This window comes from Moschus berezovskii, chromosome 25, assembly GCF_049115385.1.
Source record: "Moschus berezovskii isolate FMDL1 chromosome 25, NW_MosBer_1.0, whole genome shotgun sequence".
Lineage (NCBI taxonomy): Eukaryota > Metazoa > Chordata > Mammalia > Artiodactyla > Moschidae > Moschus > Moschus berezovskii.
Window position 1 is genome coordinate 50539835 of NC_142484.1, and position 27589 is coordinate 50567423.

At 41.7% G+C, this 27589-nt stretch overlaps 1 pseudogene across 1 annotated transcript in view; it reads left to right on the plus strand.

Annotated features, from left to right (window-relative positions):
- LOC148773944 (ferroxidase HEPHL1-like) overlaps positions 1–27589 on the plus strand; it is a 122510-nt pseudogene that overhangs the window by 14239 nt on the left and 80682 nt on the right. The window contains exon 5 of the transcript XR_016036398.1: positions 13722–14325. The product of XR_016036398.1 is annotated as a ferroxidase HEPHL1-like (transcript). The remainder of the gene's footprint in view (positions 1–13721; positions 14326–27589) is intronic.

Consider the following 27589-nt stretch of genomic DNA (forward strand, 5'->3'; position numbering starts at 1 on the left):
CACCATTTTATAGAGGAAAAGCTGAAATTTAGAGAGTTTACAGAGACCCAACTGGTTAATAAGCTCAAGGGCTCTGGATAAGAATGCCATGGTTTAACTCTTGGGACTGTCTTTGTAGCTATGTGATCTTCGGCGAGGTACTTAACTTTCTATGTCTTCTTTTCTTCACATTTATTATAAAATGGTGTGACTGATTATAGTACCTCCCTTATGGGATTGTTGAGAAGATTAAGTTAGGTATGTGAAGCACTTACAGCACTGCCCAGCCTGTAGTAAGTGTCCATAAATGCTAGCTGAGATACAGCACAAGATACTTCTAGCTAGTGAGTGACAGACGCATAAACTTAAAGCCTTGTACTCAGTGCAGGCAGCACAAAATAGTGATTCAAGGCAATTTTATAATTCATGATGGGGCTTACAAATGGAGGTTTTACCACCATGGTGACATGTCAGTATCAGCTTAGTTGGTGTTGTATGGTTGGGGACTTAGCGGGTCTGAGGCTGATTTAGGGCATGTACATGCTTGCATGCATGATGTCTACACACGTATCAGCTGTGAATATAATGCAGTTTTAAACTTTGAAGTTTTTTTTTTTTTTTTCGTGGCACTGGGTCTTTGTTGCTGTGCACAGTCTTTCTCTAGTTGTGGATTAAGAGCTTCTCCGATGCAGTGGCTTCTCTTGTTTCAGGGCACGGGCTCTAAAGTGCATAGGCTTCAGTAGTCGTGGAACGTGGACTTAATAGTTGCAACTTGCAGTCTCCAGAGCTTGGGCTCATTAGTTGTGGCCCACTGGCTCAGTAGCCCTGTGGCATGTGGGATCTTCCCAGACCAGGGATTGAACTGGTGTCCCTTGCATTTCAAGGTGGATTCTTAACCACTGGACCACCAGGGAGTCCCTAAACTTTAAAATAGTTATAGACTCACAGGGAGAAGGCAATGGCAACCCACTCCAGTACTCTTGCCTGGAAAATCCCATGGACGGAGGAGCCTGGTAGGCTACAGCCCGTGGGGTGGCTAAGAGTCAGACATGACTGAGTAACTTCACTTTCTCTTTTCACTTTCATGCATTGGAGAAGGAAATGGCAACCCACTCCAGTGTTCTTGCCTGGAGAATCCCAGGGACGGGGGAGTCTAGTGGGCTGCCATGTATGGGGGTCGCACACGGTCGGACACGACTGAAGCAACTTAGCAGCAGCAGCAGCTCAGGAAGTTAAAGTAGTGTAGAAATTCTGTATACTGTAGCTAGTTTCACCAGGGGCTTGGAGGGCGCGGTGTCTTGCTATCTTATGTAGCTGTTAGTATCAAAACTGGGACGTTGGACTTCCCTAGTGGTCAAGTGGTTAAGAATCCTCTTGCCAGTACAGGGGACACCAGTTTGATCCCGGATCCAGGATGATCCCACATGCCTCGGGACAGCTAAGCCCATGTACCACAACTACTGAAGCCTCTGTGCCCTAGAGCCTGTGTTCTGCAACAAGAGAAGCCACTGCAATGAGAAGCCTGCACAAAGCAACTAGAGAGTAGCCCCCACTCCCTGCAGCTAGAGAAAGCCTGCACTCAGCAATGAAGACCCAGCACAGCCAAATAAATAAATAAAAAATTTTAAAGGCACAGGTGATCTAAAGAAAAAAAAAGCTATCATTGGTGTACTCTTTAGCCCTTTATCACATTTCACCAGTTTTTACATGTACTCATTTTTGTGTCTGCACATGTACATGTATTTTTATTGTCTGTGCATTTTTATCACATGTATATGTTCATGTAGCCATCACTTTGGTTAAGATACTGTGGAAATTCTCTGACAGTCCAGTGGTTAGAGTACTGTGCTTCCACTGCAGGGGGCAGTAGTTTGGATCCCTCGTCGGGGAACTGAGATCCCACAAGACCCGGAGCATGGCAAAAAGAAAACAAAACACCAAAACGACACAGAACTGTTTTTATCACCACATCTTGCTTGTGCTTCCTTTCTCCCTACCACCCTTTCCTATTACCAGGCAATGACTAATTTGTTCTTTGTCCCTATACTTTTGTCATTTCAAGAATATTATATAAATAGAATCATACAGTATATAATCTTTTGAGATTGACTGTTTTCATTTAGTATAATACCCTTGAGATCCATCCAGGTTGTTTCATGTACCAGTCGTGACTGTTTTTAATTGCTGAGTACTGTTCCGGTATAGCGGAGAAGGCAATGGCAAGCCACTCCAGTACTCTTGCCTAGAAAATCCCATGGATGAAGGAGCCTGGTAGGCTGCAGTCCGTGGGGTCGCTAAGGGTCGGACACGACTGAGCGACTTCACTTTCACTTTTCACTTTCACACATTGGAGAAGGAAATGGCAACCCACTCCAGTGTTCTTGCCTGGAGAATCCCAGGGACGGGGGAGCCTGGTGGGCTTCCGTCTATGGGGTCACACAGAGTCGGACACGACTGAAGTGACTTAGCAGCAGCAGCAGCAGTTCCGGTATAGAGATGTTCTGCGGTTTGTTGAATCATCCACTGAAGGATACTGAATTGTTTCCAGCTTTTTGCTATTACAAATAAAGCTGCTGTGAACAATCATATACAGGTTTTTGTGCAGACATAAATTTTCCTTTTGGGTAAATAAATGCCCAGGAGTGTGATTGCCGGGTTATACGATAAGCGTGTGTTTGAGTTTTTAAGAAACGACTCAATTATTTTCCATAGAGGTTCTACCGTTTTACATTCTACCAGCAGTGTATGAGAGACGTACGTTCTCAGCATTCTTTCCACCATTTGGTATTTGCATTTTTTTATTCAGCTTTTCTCAGATGATGTGGTATCTTACGTGATTTCAATTTGCATTTCCCTTATGGCTAATAATATTGGACATCTTTTCATGTGCCATTCATGTATCTTCTTTGATCAAATGTCTGTTCATGTCTATTGTTCATTTTCAGTTGAATTGTTTTTGACTTTTGAGCTTTGAGAGTTCTTTATATATTCTAGATACAAATCCTTTGTTGGAAATGTAGTTTGTAAATAGCTTATTCTTGTCTATAGCTTGCTTTTTCATCCTTTTAACAAAGTCTAGGAGAATAGAAGTCTTAAATTTTAACAAAGTCCAGTTTACCAAGTTTTTTTCCTTTTAGAGAGTGCATGTTTGGTGTCGTTTATAAGAACTGAAGTTGGTCTGCAAATCCTCTGAAGTTTTATACTTTGACGTCTCACATTTAAATCTATGATCAATTTTGAGTTAATTTGTATAAAGTCAGTTTCATTTTTTTGCCCCTAGCTTCCTCGCTATTTGTTGGACAGGCTGTCTATCCTTACACTATTGAACTGCTTTTGCTTCTTCCTCAAAAATTCGTTATCTGTCCTTGTATAGATTTATATTTGGGTTCTCTATTCTGTCCTGTTGATCTTTGCATGTGTTTCACCAGCAATACCACAGTGTCTTGATTTTTGTTAGCTATACAGTAAATCTTAAAATTGGATAGTAAGATTTTTCCCACTTTTTTTCCCCAAAATTGTTTCATTTATTCTACTTTTTCATATAAAATCTAGAATAAACTTGTCTTTAACTACTAAAAGTGTTAGTGGATTGTGACAGAAATGTGACTAAATCTAGAGGTCAGATGTTGAATCTCCAACCCATAAACAGTGTTGTTGTGGATTGACTTGAGTCCCCCTGAAAAGTGAAAGTGTTAGCCGCTTGGTCGTGTCTGACTCTCTGTGACCCCATGGACTGTAGCCCGTCAGGCTCCTCTCTGCATGGAATTCTCTCCAGGGAAGAATACTGGAGTGGGTAACCATTCCCTTGTCCAAGGGATCTTCCCGATCCAGGGATTGCACCTGGGTCTCCCGCATTGCAGGCAGATCCGTTGCTGTCTGAGCCATCAGGGGAGTCCCTTGAGTGCCCCTAATAAGCTCTAACCTCCAGTACCTCAGAATGTGACCTTATCTGAAAATAGGGTCATTCTCAATGTTATTAGTTAACACAGATGTGTACTGAAGTAGTGAGGGACTCCTGTTGCAATATGACAGGTATCCTCAGAAAAGGCCATATTAGACACAGGTGCGCATAGAGGGTCGATGCGTGTAGAAGCATGGAGAGAATGCTGTGTGAAGCTTAGGCGTGTGCTGCCACGAGCCAAGGGGCAGCTAGAAGCTGAGAAAGATAGCTGGAACATATCTTTCCCTATCACCTTTAGAGGCAGTATGTCTCTGCCAGCACCTTGGTCTCAGACTTTTAGCTTCCAGAAATGTGACACAATCAATTTCTATTGTTTAAGCCACTGAGTTTGAGGGACTTTGTTACAACAGCCCTGCTGCTGCTGCTAAGTCACTTCAGTCGTGTCGGACTCTGTGCGACCCCACAGACGGCAGCCCCCCAGGCTCCCCCATCCCTGGGATTCTCCAGGCAAGAACACTGGAGTGGGCTGCCATTTCCTCCTCCAGTGTGTGAAAGTGAAAAGTGAAAGTGAAGTTGCTCAGTCGTGCCTGACCTTTAGCGACCCCATGGACTGCAGCCCACCAGGCTCCTCCATCCATGGGATTTTCCAGGCAAGAGTACTGGAGTGGCTTGCCATTGCCTTCTCCGATAACAGCCCTGCTGCTGCTGCTGCTAAGTCACTTCAGTCGTGCCCGACTCTGTGTGACCCCATAGACGGAGGCCCACCAGGCTCCCCCGTCCCTGGGATTCTCCAGGCAAGAACACTGGAGTGGGTCCAGCCCTAGCAGACTAATAAAACATATATCTGTTCATTTATTTATATCTTCCTTTCAGCACACAAGCTGTATGTGTTTTGTTAAGTATATACCCAGGTGTTTCTTTTTTAAAAAATAAATGGGATTATAAATGTATTGTTTTGTTTCTACATATTCAATAGATATAAAAGCACAATTGTATACAGATATTCATTTTCTAGGTATGTTTTTCTTGTATTCTGCAACCTTGTTGAACTTACTCATTCTAGCACTAATAAATTTTATTAGTTTTTTGTTGTTGTGACTAATTTAAACATGTTTTTTTGTGATTCCTTGGGATGTTCTACGTAGACAGTAATGTCACACGCAAATCGGGACGGTTTTCTTTTTCCAGTCTCTACACTTTTTGTTTCCTTTTCTTGTTTTGTGCTGATGGGACTTCTAGGACTCTGTTGAATTTGAGTGGTGGGACTCGGCATTCTTCCCTTGTTTCCAGTGTTGAAGATAGAAATCCAGTCTTTCACCACAAAGTATGATGTTTACTGTAGGGTTTTTGTATATATACTTTGTCAAGTTGAAGAAGTTACTTTCTATATCTAGTCTGCTGAAAACTTTTAAAATCATGAATGCTTTTTCGGCATCATTTGGTATGATCGTGTGATTTTTCTCTTTGTTATGTTAGCCTGTTGATTTGGTGGATTACGTTGGTGTTGGAATATTGAACCAGCTTTGGATTTCTGGAACAAATCCTACTAAGTTGTGGTGTTGTATAATGCTTTTCATATATTTTTGGACTTGATTTCCTATTATTTTATGAAGGATTTTTGTATTTTTTAAGGGGGTGGTATTAGTCTGCAGTTTTCATCTTTTGTATTATCTTTGTTGGGCTTCCTTGGTGACTCAGAAAGTAAAAACTGCCTGCAATGCAGGAGACACAGGTTCAATCCCTGGGTCAGGAAGATCCCCTGGAGAAGGGCATGGCATCCCACTCCAGTATTCTTGCCTGGAGCTTTCCATGGACAGAGGAGACTTTCGGGCTACAGTCCATGAGATCGCAAAGAGATATGACTGAGCGACTGACACACTTTTGTTTTGCTTTAATATTAAATAATTCTGTGTATTCTTGCCACCTGTTCTTAATATCTTCTGCTTCTGTTAGGTCCGTACCATTTCTGTCCTTTGTTGAGCCCATCTTTGGATGAAATGTTCCCTTGGTATCTCCAGTTTTCTTGAAGAGATCTCTAGTCTTTCCCATTCTAATGTGTTCCTCTATTTGTTTGCACTGATCACGGAGGAAGGCTTTCTTATCTCTCCTTGCTGTTCTTTGAAATAGCAAGATTGTTTGGGCACCTGATGGGAAGAACTGACTCATTGGGAAAGACCCTAATACTGGGAAAGGTTGAAGGCGGGAGGAGAAGGGGACGACAGAGGATGAGATGGTTGGATGGCATCACCAACTCAGTGGACATGAGTTTAAGTAAACTCTGAATTGGTGATGGACAGGGATGCTGCAGTCTATGGGGTCTCAAAGAGTTGGACACAACTGAACTGAATATTAAGTAATCTGAAGTTCACAGAATTTGTTCGCATTAGTTCTCTGCTGTTTTCTGGAAGAGATTGTGTAGAATTGGTGTTCTTTTAAAATTGTTAGATTTTTACCAGTGAAAGCATCAGGCCTGAATATCTTTTTTCAGGAGATTTTAAACTGCACATTCAATCTGTCGAATAGTTATAGGACTCTTCAGATTATCAGTTTCATCTTGGGTGAGTTTTGGTAGTCTGACTTATGAAGAATTGGTCTACTTCATCTAACTTGTCTGTTTTATATGCATAGAGTTGTTTGTAATATTAGTTATATATTTTTAGCATTTTTATTGGAAAGTGAAAGTTAGTTTTGGCTGTGCTGGGATGTCATTGCTGCGTGCAGTCTTTCCCTAGTTGCAGAGTATGGGGGCTGCTCTTTGTTTTAGGCTTTTCATTGTGCTGGCTTCTCTTGTTGGAGAGCCTGGGCTTTAGAGTGTGGGCTTCAGTAGTTGCGGCACACGGGCATGTCACTCTGAAGCATGAGGGATCATCCTGGACCAGGGATCGAACCTGTGTCCCCTGCATTGGCAGGCGGATTCTTAACCCCTGGGCACTAGGGAAGTCCTTCCTTATTCTATTTTTAATGTCAGTACAGTCTCTAGTGATACCCTCTTTTTCATTCTTGATATTGGTTAAGTTGTGTTTCTCTTTTTAAGTTATTCGTCCGAGAACCCTATCAATTGTACTGAAGTTTTCAAAGAACCATCTCTCGGGTTGAGTGATATTTTTTAAAAAATTGATTTTCTGATTTCAGTGTCGTTGACTTCTCTTCTTTATTATTTCCTTTCCTTTGCTTGCTTTTGCTTTATTTTGCTCTTTTTGGTTATTGTGAATAACACTACTCTGTTATGAACATTCCTACGCACATTTTTGCTTCAGTTCAGGTCAGTCGCTCAGTCGTGTCCGACTCTTTGCAACCCCATGGACTGTAGCTTGCCAGGCCTCCCTGTCCATCACCAACTCCCAGAGCTTGCTCAAACTCCTGTGCATTTAGTCGGTGATGCCATCTCATCCTCTGTCGTCCCCTTCTCCTCCCGCCTTCCGTCTTTCCCAGCATCAGGGTCTTTCCCAACGAGTCAGTTCTTCCCATCAGGTGGCCAAAGTATTGGAGTTTCAGCTTCAGCATCAGTCCTTCCAGTGAGTATTCAGGACGGATTTCCTTTATGATAGAGTGGTTTGATCTCCTTTCTGTCCAAGGGACTCTCAAGAGTCTTCTCCAACACCACAGTTCAAAAGCATCAGTTCTTCGGCGATCAGCTTTCTTTATAGTTCAACTCTTGCATCCATACATGACAACCAGAAAACCCATAGCTTTGACTAGATGGACCTTTGTTGGCAAGTGATGTCACTGCTTTTTAATGTGCCATCTAGGATGGTCATAACTTTTCTGCCAAGGAGCAAGTGTGTTTTAATTTCATGGCTGCAGTCACCATCTGCAGTGATTTGGGAGCCCCCCCAAAATAGTCTCTCACGGTTTCCAATGTTTCCCTGTTTGCCATGAAGTGATGGGACTGGATGTCGTGGTCTTAGTTTTCTGAATGTTATGTTTTAAGCCAAGTTTTGTTTTGTTTTGTTTTTTTTACAGTCCAGGGTCCTCACAAAGTGTGCTTCTCTGGGTGGAGCAGGCTGGCGCTTCAGCTAAACCCAAGTCCCTTTCTCTTTGGCTTCCTTCTTTTTCTGATCGTTTTCCTTCACACGTTTCAGAAAGCTATCTCGGCTCTTAGAGTGCTTAATATACTCGATATGCAGATTAATTCTCTTGGCGAGAATCTTGCCCTTAACTTGTTTGTTTACAATGATGCCAACAGCATGCTGGGTGACATCGTTGACTCTCCCAGTTTTGCCATGGTAACATTTGTGGGGCATTCCTTGTTGAACAGTACGCATTCCCTTGATACCTACAATATGCCCCTTGTAGATTCGCATGTGTGTGGCCAAAGGAACAACTCCGTGTTTTCTAAACGGCCTAGAGAACATGTAGCGGGCGTCCCTCCTCTTCCCCTTTGTGATGGTCGTTTTGGCGAATTAGCCTGAGGGGCCGGGGGAGAGATAGAAGGCGGCGGGATAACCCGGACTTTTTCACGCTCCTCTTTCACTGTCATCCAGAGGCTCTTTGGTTCTTTGCTTTCTGCCATGAGGGTCGTGTCATCTGCGCGTCCGAGGTTATTGATATTTCTCCCGGCAGTCTTGAGTCCGGCTTGTGCTTTGTCCAGTCTGGCATTTCGCATGATGTACTCTGCATAGAAGTTAAATAAGCAGGATTATTTTTGCTTAGTTAAAATTATTTGGGGTAATTCCTAGGAGTGGAATTGCAGGGTCATGTGACAGATTTATGTTTAACTGCTTGAATAGTCGCCAAACTGTTTTCCGTAGTGGTTGCCTTATTTTGCATTCCCGTCAGCAAATTTTTTTTGTACCTAGTCCAGCAATCTTCCTCTCTTATGTGGTCGGTAGTTCATTTATATATAATGCAATTGGTGAGGTACTTGGGTTAAATCTGCCATCTTATTATTCGATTTCCGTGTTTCCAAACTCTTTTTCTTTTTTTCTCTCCTGTCTTGACTTCTTTTGTATTACTGTATTTCTCTCCCTGATTACCTAGTTAGTTGTGCATTCTTGTATTGCTTACTCCAGAAATTAGGATATGTACTCTTGACTTGCAATATTCTAGTAAAAATAACAACTTTGGTCACTCTCCCATTAGTGTTCCTCTGAGCCCTGTCTTTATCATTTTATTATTACACATAATTATTTTGTATTTTATATGTCTTTAAGGCATTATGTTTGGTTTTTACAGAGAATATTCATTTCTGTTTTCCCACACATTGACCTCTTTTGTGGCTTTTAATTCCTTTTGAATTTTCATCTTACTTTTATCTTTTAGTGTAGGTTTGGGCCAGTTAATTTTTCTGTTTTTGCCTATCTGAAAATGTGTTTACTTTGCCTTCACTTATTAAAGGGTATTTCTGCTGACCATGGTATTATGGTGAGCAGTTGTTTTCTCTTAGTTCTCTGAATAAGTCATTCTGTTGTTTTCTAGCATTCCAAAGTCCAGCAGTAGTTGTTCTGTTGAAGGTAAGGTGTCTTTTTTCCCCCCACTGGTTGTTTTTCCGATATTTTTCGTTGGTTTTCCACAGTCTAAATGTGATATGCTTAGGTGTATTTTTTGTATGTATTCTTTTAGGGATTTGCATACCTGTTTGAATCTATAGAAAAGTGAAAGTGAAGTCGCTCAGTCGTGTCCGACTCATTGTGACCCCATGGACTGTAGCCTACCAGGCTCCTCTGTCCATGGGATTTTCCAGGCAAGAGTACTGGAGCGGGTTGCCAGATCTATGGGTTTTCTTTAATCAGTTTTAACAAACTCTTGACCATCATCTTGTTATATATTGCCTCTGTTCCTTCTTTCTTCCCTCTTTTGAGGTTCTAGTTATCTATATCCTAAACATTTTCATGTATTTTATACATCTGTTATGGTTTTTTCTGTATTTTTCAGTAGGTTTTGGTCTGTGTGCTTCTGGTTTGGATATTTTCTACTGACTTGTTTTCCATTTTGCCAGTTCTTTCTTCTGGTATATCTAATGAGCTCGTTACGTCATCATTTATGTATTTCACTTACAGAAGTTCCATTTGGTCCTTCTCATGATGGATTCCAATTTTCTGGAATCCTTCGTCTTTTATTTTCTCAAACATATTTCTCATGTACCGTCTTGGGACTAAGCTGAGTTGACGCTGGGTTTCGGTTTTGACCAGCCTCTGCCTCCCTGTCATTTGCCCCCACTGATGATGTGTGGTCACTCAGGGGAGGGGCTTCCAGCTGCGAGTGAGTTATGCCCATTTCCCCTAGCTGGACTTGAGCCTCTAATTTATGTTTCCTTATACTGATAACACTGCCAAAATCTCCACTCTGCTTTTCAGAGGCTTTGTGCTAACCTCCTGCCCTATGCATCTCCAGAATTGTTAAATATCTTGAAGGGAAAATTAGCTCTGTGTCAGGCCCAAACCTCGGAACTTCCCCGTTCACCCATCTGTCCCTTTTGTTTTGAGTTTTGTCTGTAGTCTTTTTTTTCCTTCTAATTTTTATTTTATATTGGAGCATCATTGAGTCACAGTGTTGTGTTAGTTTCAGGGGGTACAGCAAGGTGATTCAGTTAAATATACACATGTACTGTCTATGGTCTTGCACGCCTACCAGAGCCCTGCTGGTTTCTTGGTTCTCTAGCATCAGCCTAGGCAAAACTTGCGTCTCAGTCTCTTGCCTTACACCCAGGTTCAGCAGATACCTCCTTGGAGAAGTGGCCGCACTTATCGGGCCACCTCTGCATGCTTCCCTGCTCTCTGATTCCTGGTCTGTCTAGTTCTTTTCCTTCAGTAGTTCTCTAGTAGCCTTCAAGAGATACTTTAAAACTTTTCCTGTATTTTGAAGTTGTTCTTGATGGGAACATTGATTTAATTTAAAGTTATTCATTTAAAATGATTTCTTCATGCTTGGAAGTGCTGGTTGCATATAGTGTGTTATATGTTATTATATATAAATATATGTTATATTTATTGTATATAGTGTGTGTGTGTATATATATATATACACTACATACATACTATTATATGTAGTGTTATTTTATATTCGTCCGTCCATGGGATTTTCCAGGCAAGAGTACTGGAGTGGGGTGCCATTGACTTCTCCAGTATACTGTATAGTAATAGTGATAAGCCTTTGACTGTGTCGATCACAATAAACTGTGGAACATTTTGAAAGAGATGGGAATCCCAGACCACCTGACCTGCCTCTTGAGAAACCTGTATGCAGGTCAGGAAGCAACAGTTAGAACTGTCCGTGGAACAACAGACTGGTTCCAAATAGGAAAAGGGGTGCGTCAAGGCTGTATATTGTCACCCTGCTTATTTAACTTATATACAGAGTACATCATGAGGAACGCTGGGCTGGAAGAAGCACAAGCTGGAATCAAGATTGCCGGGAGAAATATCAATAACCTCAGATATGCAGATGACACTACCCTTATGGCAGAAAGTGAAGAGGAACTCAAAAGCCTCTTGATGAAAGTGAAAGAGGAGAGTGAAAAGGTTGGCTTAAAGCTCAACATTCAGAAAACAAAGATCATGGCATCTGGTCCCATCACTTCATGGGAAATAGATGGAAAAACAGTGGAAATAGTGTCAGACTTTATTTTTTTGGGCTCCAAAATCACTGCAGATGCTGATTGCAGCCATGAAATTAAAAGACGCTTGCTCCTTGGAAGGAAAGTTGTGACCAACCTTGATAGTATATTAAAAAGCAGAGACATTACTTTGCCAACCAAGGTCCGTCTAGTCAAGGCAATGGTTTTTCCCGTGGTCATGTATGGATGTGAGAGTTGGACTGTGAAGAAAGCTGATCGCCGAAGAATCGATGCTTTTGACCTGTGGTGCTGGAGAAGACTCTTGAGAGTCCCTGGGACTGCAAGGAGATCCAACCAGTCCATTCTAAAGGAGATCAATCCTGGGTGTTCATTGGAGGGACTGATGCTAAAGCTGAAACTGCAATACTTTGGCCACCTCATGCGACGAGTTGACTCACTGGAAAAGACTCTGATGCTGGGAAAGGTTGGGGGCGGGAGGAGAAGGGGACGACAGAGAATGAGATGGCTGGATGGCATCACCGACTCTGTGGACATGAGTTTGAGTGTACTCCGGGAGTTGGTGATGGACAGGGAGGCCTGGCGTGCTGTGGCTCATGGGGTCGCGGAGAGTCGGACACGACTGAGCAACTGAACTGAACTGAATAGTGATAAGAAGTGGTAAAGGGATCGTCCCATATAGTTATCTATCAGTTATCACGTCTGTTACACAGTTAACTTCTTTGAACACCTGTTTCTCTAAGTGACACTCGGTTTTGTGACTGCGTTGTGTATAGAAGCCTTCTGGAAAATGTTTTATATCAAATTAGAAATAAATTGATTGAGTCTTAGTGGAAAGGCCTTGTGGTGAGACTATGTTATGAGGTAAAAGTCAGCAATGACTCTGAAACTGATTATATAAACATGTGAAAAAAATACTTGGTAGTCAAAAGGGATAATTGATCCCTTCCTGTGGTTATGATGATAATTTTAGTATGGTTTTATGTTTGGGGCCACTATTTTTTCTGTTTCCTTAATATCAGCTTACAGTATTAGCTCTGTTTACATCGTGTGCTTTCAGAGTTCAAAGAACTCTAGTGTATGTTTTTAAATTTTGCTTTTAATGTAAAAAGAACAGGCAAATATGAGACCAAAGTGATATCTCTTCCGTTACCTGCCACCTCAAAATGTGTACCCCTGTGTATAACGACTGCTCTTCCTCTCCTACCCTCTCTTTCATTTTTTGTCCTCCTCTCCTATTGATATATGTTAGTTGACAAAAATACAGAAATTGAAGTACATAAGAAAAACAAATTTGAAATCTCTTGTAATCCCATTGCCAAGCAGTAGTCAGGTTTCTGAGCATTTGACACATATCTTTTGTGGGTTTTTCTGTGTAAAATGGACTGTATGTATTGTTATTTGTCGTTCTGAGCTAGGTGTTTTCATTAATATCACCTGTAATAATTAAAATATCCGTATAGATTCTGTAATACACCTCATACTTAACCAAATCAGAATCTCTAGGGTAGGGTGAAGAGGGTTTTGTTGAAAAACACAAAAACTTCCCTTCAGAAGATTTTAATTGCCTTCAGAAATCTTCTGAAACAGAAAAAACAGGAATATTGCCATATTATATGTGAAGAAAACTTTGACTTGTATACAACTGTCCATCTAATGATTTGGTTTGGACTTTTCCCGGCCATTCCGCCCTGGGGTGAATTTGGACTGCTCTCGGGACTTCCGGCCATCTCTCTGTGCGCTCTGTGCTCCTGTGTGGAGTACGGACGTGTCACCCTTCCCTGCCGCGGGCTGTCAGCAGGCTCACAGTGAGTGCTCGAAGCTCAGGGAGCTGTTTGGTGTTCCTTGGCCTGAAGATATGGAATGCAGTAGGTGTGAAAATCATAGATTTTTCATGGACCATTGCTTCTTTTGCAGCATATTTAAAATTGTCTTCTGGTTCATCAGTTTTTAAGAATTTTTGAAGTGTGTATATTACTTATAATTTTGAACAGAAGTTTCATGCCTCAGAGCTGTTCATTTCCTTAGGAATTTGGAATGAAATGAGAAAGGTGGAAAAAGAAAAACATTTCTGTGAAGAAAATTTTAAAGTAATTAAGAAAAACGTAATCAAGATATTGATTGTTTGATATGTTTCCCTTGCAGTTCCCCCCCACCCCCGGTTATAAAAGTAATGCCATTTATAAAAGATTAGAAGATATAGAGAACATAATCATTTGTTGCCTCATTATTAAATATCTTTAATGATTTAATGGGACTGGAATATCTTTATGATTTCGGTGTTATTGACTACAGTAGTTCTGTCATTTCTGTTTTTCTTTTTTTCAGTTTTGTTTTTTTGACCATGCAACATGTGGGATCTAAGTTCCCTGATCAGAGATAGAACCCGTGGCCTCTGCACTGGAAGCACGAAGTCAACCACTGGACTGCCAGGGAAGTCCCTTGGTTCTGTTTTACTGTCATGTATTAACATACTCAGACCCAGAAAATGTCAGATACTTTTCAAATCACTTCCAATATATAGATTGTAAGCATTTCCTAAAGGCCTGAGGACATTTACCTGACAGTCTTACAGATTTGTTTAAGAGAACATAATTGTTAGTAATAACGTGTATGGTAGTAATACTGCATTTTTTTATACTATAATGTTGTGCCTTTTCGTGTTCTTAAATGTTCCAAGGATAAAGCATAGATGAATACCTATAAAACTCTTACTGTCTAGCTTTGTCCAATAATATTTTGCAGTGTTTGCTTCAGACTTTTTTTTTTTTTTTTTTTTGTCCACACCCAAGATCCCACATGGCTTGCAGGATCTTAGTTCCCCCAACTAAGGATGGAACCTGGGGCCCAGACAGTGAGAATACCAAGTCCTAACCATTGGATCACCAGGGAATGCCCCAGATTTCTTTTTTAAAGAAATAAAACAGTACAGGTAGAGTTGAAGATTCCTTTGTTAGTATCCATCTTGATTTCATTTCCCTCTTTTCTCCCCAGAGATGAGATCATCACTGTGTTGAATTTGTCGTTAATTCTTCTTATGTTTGTGTTTATACTCTTACTGTACATCACAAGCATATCCATAAGCAACATTCTATACTTTTTTACGTTCCATATATATATATATAAATATATAATGTTGTACATGTATCTGTGTTTATATCTGTATCCGTTGTTTGTTAGTCTGGTTCTTTCCTCTTAATTGCTGTGTAATGGCCAATTGTGTTAATACTACTATCTGGAGTTACTTAGCATCTTCTACTGATGGTTATTTAAGTATTTCCAAGGGTTTGCTATTATGGGCAGTGCTGCACGGAACACTTTTGATAAAAACCTGCAGCTTAGAAAGCCAAATCCTTAGAAGGGTGTAGCACTGGATCATTACCATTGCCTCACGCCCTCATGCTCCTTGCTAGTCAGCCCATGTCTGTGCCATCCTCTGGAGGCAACTGCTGTTTAGCATCCTCCCTAGGTGATCACTGTGTATTCTAGAGCTTCATACAAATGAAGCCATACGTGTATAACTCTCATTGTGCTTGAGTTAAGAGTGCTCTTCTTTGCTCTGTTTTCAAGACTCACTAATGGTTTTGTGCTCATTAATAGTTCTTTCCTTTTCCTTATCTTCCATTGTATAGATTACTGTATTTTGCTTATCCATTCTCCTATTGCTAGACAGTTTAAACCATAGCCGCTCTATTTGCTCTTTGTCTTTAGTCAGTTTCCAGTGTGGTCGACGGGAAGGTTTCTCTTCATTCTCCTCAGCACTTATGCCAAATCTATGTCACTCACTTCAAACCTGAATTTCATTTCACCGTCATTCCGTATGTGACCCCTACTCCCCTCAACCTCAGTCTGTCCTCCTCTCCCGAAAATCACTTCAGCGTTTTGTGCAAACTTTTGTGGTCTGCTACATCTCAGTCCAGTCCTTCTCAGTTTCCTTTCTTGCATCTTCTTCTTCTTCCTGGTGCTTCTTAGCAGTCTGTTTCTGTTCTTTTTGATTCTACATGCTTCCTCTGGGTAATTTCATCTCACTGATTTTAACTGTTCCTCACACACTGATGCCTCCTGAATCGAAATCTATAGCCTTGTCATCTTTCTGGTAAGTTCCAAATCCGCCTAACAAGCAGCCGTTGGATATCCTAACCTGAATTTGTCTCAAGTACCTCAACTTCAACATGTCTAAAATTGATTTTACTCCTTGCTCATTTTTTTTTTTTAATTCCTAGAAGGCATATTGCTCCTTCATTGACCCAAGCTCCCACATCCAGTCAGTTGTAGATTCTGCTGCTTTTATTTAACTAATTTCACAGCTGTCTCATTCTCATTGCCTTATCTGGTTTTAGTTATGGCTCATCAGATATTTCTGCTCTCAATTTTGTACAGCTCAAATGTCTTCCATACTCCTTCTAGTCATCTTTCTATTTAACTTGTATGTGGGGTGAGCGCTCAGTCATGTAGAACTCTTTGAGACCCCATGGACTATATATAGAGCCCGCCAGACTCCTCTGTCCACGCGTGAAATTTTGCCGGCAAGAATATTGGAGTGGGTTGCCATTTCCTTCTCCAGGGGATCTTTCTGACCCCAGGATTGAACCCACGTCTCTTGTGTCTCCTGCAGTAGCAGGCAGATTCTTTACCAGTTGAGCCACCAGGGAAGCTGTTAAGTTGGGTAAGGGCTATATGAGTATATTTAGTCAACAGTCATCCATTCAGCAAATATCAATTGGATGTATTCCATGTGCTCGACCGGAGAAGGCAGTGGCAACCCACTCCAGTACTCTTGCCTGGAAAATCCCATGGGCAGAGGAGCCTGGTAGGCTGCAGTCCATGGGGTCCCTAAGAGTCAGACACAGCTGAGCGACTTCATTTTCACTTTTGACTTTCGTGCATTGGAGAGGGAAATGGCAACCCACTCCAGTGTTCTTGCCTGGAGAATCCCAGGGACGGGGGTGACCCTAGTGGGCTGCCGTCTGTGGGGTCGCACAGAGTCGGACATGACTGAAGTGACTTAGCAGCAGCAGCATGTGCTAGACACCATTCCAAATAGTGGAGATGAGTAGTGAACAAAATGTGGTCTGTTCTTATGGAGCTACAGTTGTAGTGATGGTTGGAATGGTAAGATACAGATAAGTAGATAATGTCAGATAGCAGTGACTGCCAATAAGAAAGAATAGAGTTAGGTGACAGTGAAACAGTATGGAGACATTAGGGAAGTCCTTTTTAATAAGGAGACAGTGTGACAGGGATGTGAATGAAATGAGAGAACAAATGATACAGGTATCTCGGGAAGATCAGTCCAGGCAGAGGAAGCAGAGCAACTAGTGCAGAGGCTCTGCAGTGGAAGCATGCTGGTTATATTCACACAACAACGGGGACACCACAGAGGCTCGAGCCGTGTGAGTAAGGGAGAAGGGAAGGAAATTCGATCAGAAAGCACTGGGGTTGGGAGGTGTCTTTAGAGCTCCTTTATGGAATTTGGATTTGATTCTGAGTGAGTTAGAAGCTGTTGCGCGGAAGAGACATGATCATGAGCACAGGGGTGGCATGTCTTTAAAGGATCACCCTGGTTCTTGTGTACAAATGGAGATGAACTGGAAGCCACTCCAGAAATCCAAGGATGAGGTACTAATCACTCAAACTGGGTGGACGCTGTGGAGGACGTTTGGAAAGTGGTCAGATTCTAGATAGGTTGCGAAGTCGAATGACAAGAAGTGCTGGTAGGTTGTGAGGTGGATACGCAGAAGCGGTTTCAAGGAGGACCCCAAGGGTTTCGGCCTGAGCAGCTAGAAGAGTGGGATTACCATTTGTGAAAATGGAGAAACTAAGGAGTGGAAATGAAGAGTTTGGTTTTGGAAGGATTGGAAAGGAAGGAGTGGGTCTGCGGTGAGTTGGCAGTTGGATGTACAGATATGTCCATTGATATGTTTATGTCAGTGTTTACACACACATGCGTACACATGTTTCTGAAAGTGCTTACCTCTTGTGCTTACAGTTCATGCGCTCTTCGTACCCCAGCAACACTACACACACCCTGTTCGAACCTCTGTGCCTTTGCTCGCATTTTTTGTTAGAATACTGATGGCCATACTGCCAGTACAGGCAAATACTCATTCAAAAATCCTGTGTTGAGGGACTGACATGAAGTCTTTGATAATTTTGATTGCTTCATAGGTCATGCTGCTGTATCTTGTATTGTGTTTACAAGCTTGTGCCTTCTTTTGAACTCAAGGATAGAGTTTTTCAGGTGTCTTTCTCTTAAAGCCCTGGCTTACTGCAGAGTTCTAATAAATGCCTCTGTGCTGTAAGTTTCTGTCATTTGTCTTTATAATCTAAGGCTTGTGAAGAAAATGGTTTGGATTAGTCAGCTTCAGTGTAAGCTTATACATGTATTTGGCAAACTTAATATCAGTGGCAGTTTCTTGGAAGCGATTTGATCCATGTAGCTACTGAATATCTAGTTGATGGGAGTCTGAAGGCCTAGAAAGTGATGCTGCCAAGGAAACTGAAAATGCAGGAAGTTCATGAGAACAGTACTTCCGATCATGTGAGAATGTCTGCAACACGTCCCTGTTTTTTCTGTACTGTGCGTGTGATGCTTTCTCAAGTCTGGAAAACTGTCAAAATGCAGATTTCTTTGGCCCTAACATAGGCATAATGAAATAGGATTTGAGGTGGTGAAGAATGTCTGATCCTCTCCTACCCTTCCCCATGTCCATAAGTGTCTTCTCCATGTCTGTTTCTCCGTTGTTGCCCTATAAATAGATTCTTCAGTGCTGCTTTTCTAGATGCCATATATATGCATTCGAATACAATATTTGTCTTTGTCTTTCTTACTCTCTTCACTCTGTGTGATAGCTTCTAGGTCCATCCACCTCATCAGAACCGACTCAAATGCCTTCCTTTTGATTGCTGAGTCATATTCCATTGTGCATATGTACCACAACTTCTTGATCCATTCATCTGTCAGTGGACAACTAGGTTGCTTCCATAGTCTAGCTATTGTAAGTGGTGCTGCAGTGAACAATGGGATACATGGGTCTTTTTCAGCGTGGGTTTCCTCAGGGTATACGCCTGGGAGTGGGATTGCTGGGTCATATGGCGGTTTTATTCCTAGTTTTTTTAAGGAATCTCCATACCATCTTCCATAGTGGCTGTATCAATTTACATTCCCATCAACGGTGCAAGAGTGTTCCCTTTCCTGCACACACTCTCCGGCATTTATTATTTGTAGATTTTTTGGATGATATCTCATTGTAATTTTGATTTGCATTTCTCTGATAATGAGCAGTGTTGAGCATCTGTTCATGTGTTTGTTACCCATCTGTATGTCTTCTTTGGAGAAATGTCTGTTTAGGTCTTTTCCCCACGTTTTGGTTGGGTTGTTTGTTTTTCTGGCATTGAGTTGTAGGAGCTGCTTGTATATTTTGGAAATTAATCCTTTGTCTGTTGTTTCATTTGCTGTTATTTTCTCACATTCCGAGGGCTGTCTTTTCACCTTGCTTATCGTTTCCTTTGCTGTGCAAAAGCTTTCAAGTTTAATCAGGTCCCACTTGTTCACTTTTGTTTTTGTTTCCATTACTCTAGGAGGTGGGTCATAGAGTATCTTGCTTTGATTTACGTCATTGAGTGTTCTGCCTATGTTTTCCTCTAAGAGTTTTATAGTTTCTGATCTTACATTTAGGTCTTTAATCCATTTTGAGTTTATCTTTGTATAGGTGTTAGGAAGTGTTCTAATTTCATTCTTTTACATGTAGCTGTCCAGGTTTCCCAGCACCGTTTATTGAAGAGCCTGTCTTTGCCCCATTGTAAATTCTTGCCTCCTTTGTTAAAAATAAGGTACCCATAGGTGCATGGGTTTATTTCCGGGCTTTCTATCTTGTTCCATCAGTCTATATTTCTGTTTTTGTGCCAGCACCATACTATCTTGATGACTGTAGCTTTGTAGTATAATCTGAAGTCAGGAAGGTTGATTCCTCCAACTCCATTCTTTGTGAAGTCTGCTTTGGCTATTTGGGATCTTTTGTGTTTCCATATGAATTGTGCGATTTTTTGTTCTAGTTCTGTGAAAAATGCCGTTGGTAATTTGATAGGGATCACGTTGAATTTGTAGATTGTGCTTGGTAGTATAGTCCTTTTCACAGTATTGATTCTTCCGACCCAGAAACATGAAATATCTCTCCATCTGTTTGTGTCATCTTTGATTTCTTTCATCAGTGTCTTATACTTTTCTGTGTACAGTTCTTTTGTCTACTTCAGTTCAGTTCAGTCGTGACTGACTCTTTGCGACCCCATGAATCGCAGCACACCAGGCTCCCTGTCCATCACCAACTCCCGGAGTTCACACAAACTCATGTCCATCAAGTCGGGGATGCCATCCAGCCATCTCATCCTTTGTCGTCCCCTTCTCCTCCTGCCCCCAATCCCTCCCAGCATCAGAGTCTTTTCCAGTGAGTCAACTCGTCGCATGAGGTGGCCAAAGTATTGGAGTTTCAGCTTTAGCATCAGTCCTTCCAATGAACGCCCAGGATCGATCTCCTTTAGAATGGACTGGTTGACTCTCCTCACAGTCCAAGGAACTCTCAAGAGTTTTCTCCAGCACCACAGTTCAAAAGCATCAATTCTTCGGCGATCAGCTTTCTTCACAGTCCAACTCTCACATCCATACGTGACCATGGGAAAAACCATTATGCCATTAAGAGATATTAAAAACAGGTTGAGAACCTTCAGTATACATCTAGTGGGAGTCCTAGAACAAGGGGCTGTAAGAATGACTAAGGAATGATAACTAAAGAAGTACATCCTGAAATTTTCAGAACTGATAACTTGTCAAACCTCACATTAAAACTACGCTGTGCATACGAAGCAGGACAAGTAAAAATCAATCGCAATGAGAAACATTCTTTGCAACTAGAAGGCTAGAGACATTCTTTGCAACTAAAAGCTACCAGAGAGAAGAAATCTCCAAAAGATGATCAACTGTGCAGGCTTCTCAACAGCAACAATAACAGCTAGAAGATAATGAACTAATATCTTTAAAATGCTGAGTGATGATAACTTTATCCATCTAAAGCACCACTGCAGGTTGAGGACAAGAGAAAGACATTTTGGGGCAAGGACTAAAATAATTTATCTCTGGCATACCCTATCTATAAGAATTTCTAAAGAGCATCCTTTAGCAGAAAGAAAAGAGAACCCCAAGATAGGATGAGGGTGTAGTTTTTGGCAAAGTCACTCAACAATGATAATAACAGGACCAGTTATTTTTGTAAAGGTTCTTCTGAGTCTCTGGAAAATAACAACAAGGAGTATTAGGTAGGTTAAGTATGCTAGGAACGTAGTCTTGTTCAAGAAGATGGAAGTGCTGAATACTTTTAACTGTAACTTTTTCTCATAAAGCTAAGTATAAGTACATATTGTCAATGTATGTATGTATTTAATGAGCACCTGCTATGTGCCAGACACTGATCTAGGCTCTGGGAATAAGACCCCTGGGGGGAAAAAACTCCTCGTTGAGTTTATACTTTAGTAGAGGGGGAAACAGTGTCAGACTTTATTTTTTGGGGCTCCAAAATCACTGCAGATGCTGATTGCAGCCAGGAAATTAAAAGCCGCTTACTCCTTGGAAGGAAAGTTATGACCAACCTAGATAGCATATTAAAAAGCAGAGAGGTCCAACCAGTCCATTCTAAAGGAGATCAGTCCTGGGTGTTCATTGGAAGGACTGATGCTAAAGCTGAAACTCCAATACTTTGGCCACCTCATGCGACGAGTTGACTCACTGGAAAAGACTCTGATGCTGGCAGGGATTGGGGGTGGGAGGAGACGGGGACGACAGAGAATGAGATGGCTGGATGGCATCACCGACTCGATGGACATGAGTTTAAGTGTACTCCGGGAGTTGGTGATGGACAGGGAGGCCTGGCGTGCTGTGATTCATGGGGTCGCAAAGAGTCACACATGACTGAGCAACTGAACTGAACTGAGGAGGAAACTATATATTGTTTAAAAACACTAGTAAGCACAAACAGGCTTGAAAGAAATACATTGGTAAATAGGAAAAGATACGCTTGACAAATGTGATGGTCTGATGAGGAAACACACTGGTGTGGCAACAGTGACGTCAGATAGAATACTGTTGACAGTGAGCACTGAAGCGCATTGGGCAGCTGGAGCATTGATTTAACACCTAACACAGCCTTAAAAGTGAAAAGTGACAGGATCAGAAGGAAAAGGGAGGAGCCCACAGATTAGCGTATCTCTATTAACACAGATAGGTGGGGACTTACCTGGCGGTCCAGTGGATAGGAATCGCCTCGCAGTGCAGGGGACATGGGTTTGATCCTTGGTCAGGGAACTAAGATCCCAGGTGCTGCAGGGCAGCCAAGCCCACACACCACAGCTAAGACTCGATGGAGCCAAAGAACTACCTATCCTTAAAAACAAAAATGAATAGGTAAACAGAAAATTAGTCAAGAAAACACGTATACCTTGTTTTATTGCACTTCCCTTTATTGTGCTTTGCAGACAGTTCACTTCAGTCACTTCAGTCGCTCAGTCATGTCCAGCTCTCTGTGACCCCATGGCCTCCAGCCCGCCAGGCCTCCCTGTCCATCACTAACTCCCAGGGTTTACTCAAACTCATGTCCATTGAGTTGGTGATGCCATCCAACCATCTTATCCTCTGTCGTCCCCTTCTCCTCCCACCTTCAATATTTCCCAGCATCAGGGTCTTTTCCAGTGAGTCAGTTCTTTGCATCAGGTAGCCAGAATATTAGAGTTTCAGCTTCAGCATCAGTCCTTCCAGTGAATATTCAGGACTGATTTCCTTTAGGGTGGATTGGTTGGATCTCCTTGCTGTCCAAAGGACTCTCAAGAGTCTTCTCTAACACCACAGTTAAAAGCATCGATACTTCAAGGCTTAGCTTTCTTTATAGTCGAACTCTCACATCCATGCATGACTACTGGAAAAACCATAGCTTTGACTAGACGGACCTTTGTTGGCAAAGTAATGTTGCTGGTTTTTAATATGCTGTCTGGATTGGTCATAACTTTTCTTCAAGGAGCAAGTGTTTTTAATTTCATGGCTGCCGTCACCATCTGCAGTGATTTTTGGAGTCCCCCAAAATAAAGTCTGTCATTGTTTCCACTGTTTCCCCATCTATTTGCAGTGAAATGATAGGAACAGATGCCATGATCTTAATTTGCTGAATGTTGAGTTTTCAGCAAACTTTTTTCACTTTTTCAGCTCTCCTCTTTCACTTTCATCAAGAGGCTCTTTAGTTCTTTGCTTTCTGCCATAAAGTTGGTGTCATCTGCCTATCTCTAACCCAGCGTTTCTCATGATGTCCTCTGCATAGAAGTTAAATAGGCAGGGTGACAATATACAGCCTTGATGTACTCCTTTTCCTATTTGGAACCTGTCTCTTGTTCCATGTCCAGTTCTAACTGTTGCTTCCTGACCTGCATACAGATTTCTCAAGAGGGAGGTCAGGTGATCTGGTATTCCCATCTCTTTCAGAATTTTCCAGAGTTTGTTATGATCCACGCAATGGCTTTGGCCTAGTCAATAAGGCAGAAGTAGATGTTTTTCTGGAACTCGCTTGCTTTTTCCATGATCCAGCGGATGTTGGCAATTAGATCTCTGGTTCCTCTCCCTTTTCTAAATGCAGCTTGAGGATCTGGGAGTTCTCAGTTCATGTACTGTTGCAGCCTGGCTTGGAAAAATTTCAGCATTACTTTACTGGCATATGAGATGAGTGCAATTGTGCGATAGTTTGAGCATTCTTTGGCATTGCCTTTTTTTGGGATTGGAATGAAAAGTGACCTTTTCCAGTCCTATGGCCACGACTGAGTTTTCCAAATTTGCTGACATACTGAGTGCAGCACTTTCACAGCATCATCTTTTAGAATTTGAAGTAGGTCAACTGGAATTCCATCACCCCCACTAGTTTTGTTAGTAGTGATGCTTGCCAAGGCCCACTTGACTTCACGTTTCAGGATGTCTGGCTCTAGGTGAGTGATCATACCATCGTGATTCTCTGGGTCGTGAAGATCTTTTTTGTATAGTTCTTCTGTGTATTCTTGCCATCTCTTCTTAATATCTTCTGCTTCTCTTAGGTCCCTACCAAATCTGTCCTTTATTGAGCCCATCTTTGCATGACATGTTCCGTTATTATCTCTAATTTTCTTGAGGAGATCTCTAGTCTTTTCTCTTCTGCTGTTTTCCTCTATTTCTTTGCACTGATCACTGAGGAAGGCTTTCTTATCTCTCCTTGCTATTCTTTGGACCTCTGCATTCAAATGAGTGTGTCTTTCCTTTTCGCTTCTCTTCTTTTCACAGGTGTTTGTAAGGCCTCCTCAGACACCATTTTGCTTTTCTTCATTTCTTTTTCTTGGGGATGGTCTTGATTCTTGTCTCCTGTATAGAGTCACGAACCTCCATCGACGGTTCATCAGTCACTCTGTCTGTCAGATCTAATCCCTTGAATCTCTTCGTCACTTCCACTGTATAATCGTAAGGGATTTGATTTAGGTCATACCTGAATGGTCTAGTGGTTTTTCCTACTTTCTTCAATTTAAGTCTGAATTTGGCAATAAGGAGCTCATGATCTGAGCCACAGTCAACTCCCAATCTTGTTTTTGCTGGAAGGAAAGTTATGACCAACCTTGATAGTATATTAAAAAGCAGAGACATTACTTTGCCAACCAAGGTCCGTCTAGTCAAGGCTATGGTTTTTCCGTGGTCATGTATGGATGTGAGAGTTGGACTGTAAAGAAAGCTGATCGCCGAAGAATCGATGCTTTTGAACTGTGGTGTTGGAGAAGACTCTTGAGAGTCCCTTATACTCAAGAAGATCCAACCAGTCCATTCTAAAGGAGATCAATCCTGGATGTTCATTGGAAGGACTGACACTAAGGCTGAAACTGCAATACTTTGGCCACCTCACGCGACGAGTTGACTCACTGGAAAAGACTCTGATGCTGGGAAAGGTTGGGGGCGGGAGGAGAAGGGGACGACGGAGAATGAGATGGCTGGATGGCATCACCGACTCTGTGAACATGAGTTTGAGTGAACTCCGGGAGTTGGTGATGGACAGGGAGGCCTGGTGTGCTGTGATTCATGGGGTCGCGGAGAGTCGGACACGACTGAGCGACTGAACTGAACTGAACTGAGAGCTTCTCCATCTTTGGCGGCAAAGAATATAATCAATCTGATTTCAGTGCTGTACATCTGGTGATGTCCATGTGTGGAGTCTTCTGTTGTGTCGTTGGACGAGGGTGTTTGCTATGACCAGTGCATTCTCTTGCAAAACTCTATGAGCCTTTGCCCTGCTTCATTCTGTACTCCAAGGCCAAATTTGCCTGTTACTCCAGGTGTTTCTTGACTTCCTCCTTTTGGATTCCAGTCCCCTATAATGAAAAGGACATCTTTTTTGGGTGTGAGTTCTAGAAGGTCTTGTAGGTCTTCTAGAACCGTTCAACCTCAGCTTCTTCAGCATTACTGGTCAAGGCATAGACTTGGATTACTGTGATACTGAAGGGTTTGCCTTGAAAACGAATAGATCGTTCTGTCATTTTTGACATTGCATCTAGGTACTGCATTTTGGACTCTTGTTTTGCAGGCACCACAGTTTTTACAAATTGAAGTCTCGTGGCAACCCTGTGTTGAGCAAATCTGTTGGTGCCTTTTTATCCAACATCTTTGCTCACTTCATATCCCTGTGTCACATTTTGGTAACAATTATCAATTGATTAGTCAATTATCAATCAATTAGTCAATTATCGTGGTGTTCACAGGCTTCACACTTACATAATTGTGTGTGTGTGTGTTTCCTATGTTGAAACAATTTGGATTTGGAGTAAATATCCCAACAAGATTATAACCTCAGCTGCCACCAGGTATGATGAAATCTTCAACCTAAAAACGTACTCAGAAAAGATAGCCAGGTAGAACCAGGCTTAAGGCCTGTTCCTTACTAATTCAGAATATTTGAGGGAAAGCCAATCTTTTTTTAAAAAACTCAAAATTACCATCTTAAAATTAAAAACAAATGAATGCTCTTATATATATATACACACATATATATATTCTTCTTTGATCTTTTTGACATTTCTGTGATGACTAGTGTTATCATCTCTGTGTTAAAGATGTGGAAGCATGCACAGAGAGGCTCGGTGCCTTGGCTAAAGTCACCCAGTATTAGATTTCCATTTCCAGTTGTCCATTGTTCTTGCAAGTTACACCATAAATTGTTTAAAGGGATAGCATGTTATTTTATTCTAAGTCATACACATTAAAGCCAAAATAGTGAAACGATATGAGCAGATAAAAAATGAAACATGTTAAAGATGTTATTTTAATTCATAGTTGGCCAAATTGCATATTAGAGAGTCATGGTAAAATAAACGATTTGGCCATATTTGAGGAATCTTTCATTTTTTGACCGCTTACTTAATAGAATAAAATAAGACCCTGCAGTATTCACAAAGGAACAGATGACCTCAGACTTTTTACCAAGTATAAAGCTAATATTTATACTTATTTGAATTGTCACAAATTCTAAGTGAGTGGAATCCATATTCTTATGATTTTATGTAACCTAAGGTACATGGAAAATAAATCTTGGGAAAATGAATTTCTATAAAAGTCTTAAGATTATATGTAAAATGTTGTGTTTTGTATGGGTTAATGTACTTTTAAAATAGATCTTAAATTATGTGTTTTCTCAGTTATCACTAATTAGCAGCTTCTGTTACACAGATTAGATTGAAATCTATAAAGATCACAATTGAAAAACATACATTCCTTATTACCATATCTGAGACTGCTGCTAGTGTTATCGGACAATGCGTTTCTCCCTTAAATGCAATTTCATTGGGCCGAGAAGGAAAGAAGGGGAAAGGTTAATTCAACAAAGACAAAAATGTCTTTTCTGGGAATTCATCCTTTGAGAAAGCCGTTAATGAGTGGTTTCTCTCTGCCATCAACTATTCGGTGATGCCACAGGGTCAGTAGCAAACAAAACAAACCAAGTCCTTGATTTCTGTGCAGCAGCCTTACTTGGGAGATTTATTTGTGTATTCTTTGAAAGTTTAAACTGTATTTAAATCACTGCTGCTGCTGCTGCTAAGTCACTTCAGTCGTGTCTGACTCTGTGTGACCCCATAGACGGAAGCCCACCAGACTCCCCTGTCCCCAGGATTCTCCAGGCAAGAACACTGGAGTGGGTTGCTATCTCCATAATTCTAAGGAGAGGGTTTGAATTAGCATTCCTGGTCACCTCTGGGCCACACACAAGCCATTCTGTCATACAGTAATTCTTTTGTGTTAGAAACTTGAGATGGGGCTAAACTAAACCAACACTGCCCTTCTGGGGACTCATCCCAGTTATCTTGGGGATCCTGACCGGGCCAGAATCCTTTTGAAACTGGTTCGACCTCCTCAAAAGCCTGCCATTTGGTTTTCTGGAACCATGGACCACCCACTTCCCTGACTCAGCAAAGGCATTGTGACCCTCCCTGCTGGGACTGTGCTCTGGGCTAGAGAGTCACTCCTGCAGAGTGTGAGCAGCCTACAGTCATTGGTAGCGTTTGTCTGGTTGAGCCTTTGAGAAATGACTAGAGAGTAACCATAACAATGGTTTCCAATCAATTGAGTCCACTTAATACTCCAAGCACTGTTCTAAGCACGAAATCATTCACTCCCCTAGACAACCTTGTGAGGAAGATGGTCGTTTTACAGATGAGAACACAGAACCAAGGTTCAGTAGCTGGTGAGTGGTAGAACTGAGATTCAAACCCAAGCAGTCTGATTCTAGCATCTAGTCTTTACTGTTAACCCCTCTGTTATACTGTGCTGTTGAAAGACTGGCTTCTAAAATTATGACAGTCAAGTTGGTGGTCCTTCTCTCAGTGAACCACATATGCAAGGAGATCCAACCAGTCCATGCTAAAGGAGATCAGTCCTGGGTGTTCATTGGAAGGACGGATGCCAAAGCCGAAACTCCAATACTTTGGCCACCTCATGCAAAGAGTGGACTCACTGGAAAAGACTCTGATGCTGGGAGGGATTGGGGGCAGGAGGCAAGGGGACGACAGAGAATGAGATGGCTGGATGGCATCACCAACGTGATGGATACGAGTTTGAGTGAACTCCGGGAGTCGGTGATGGACAGGGAGGCCTGGCGTGCTGTGATTCA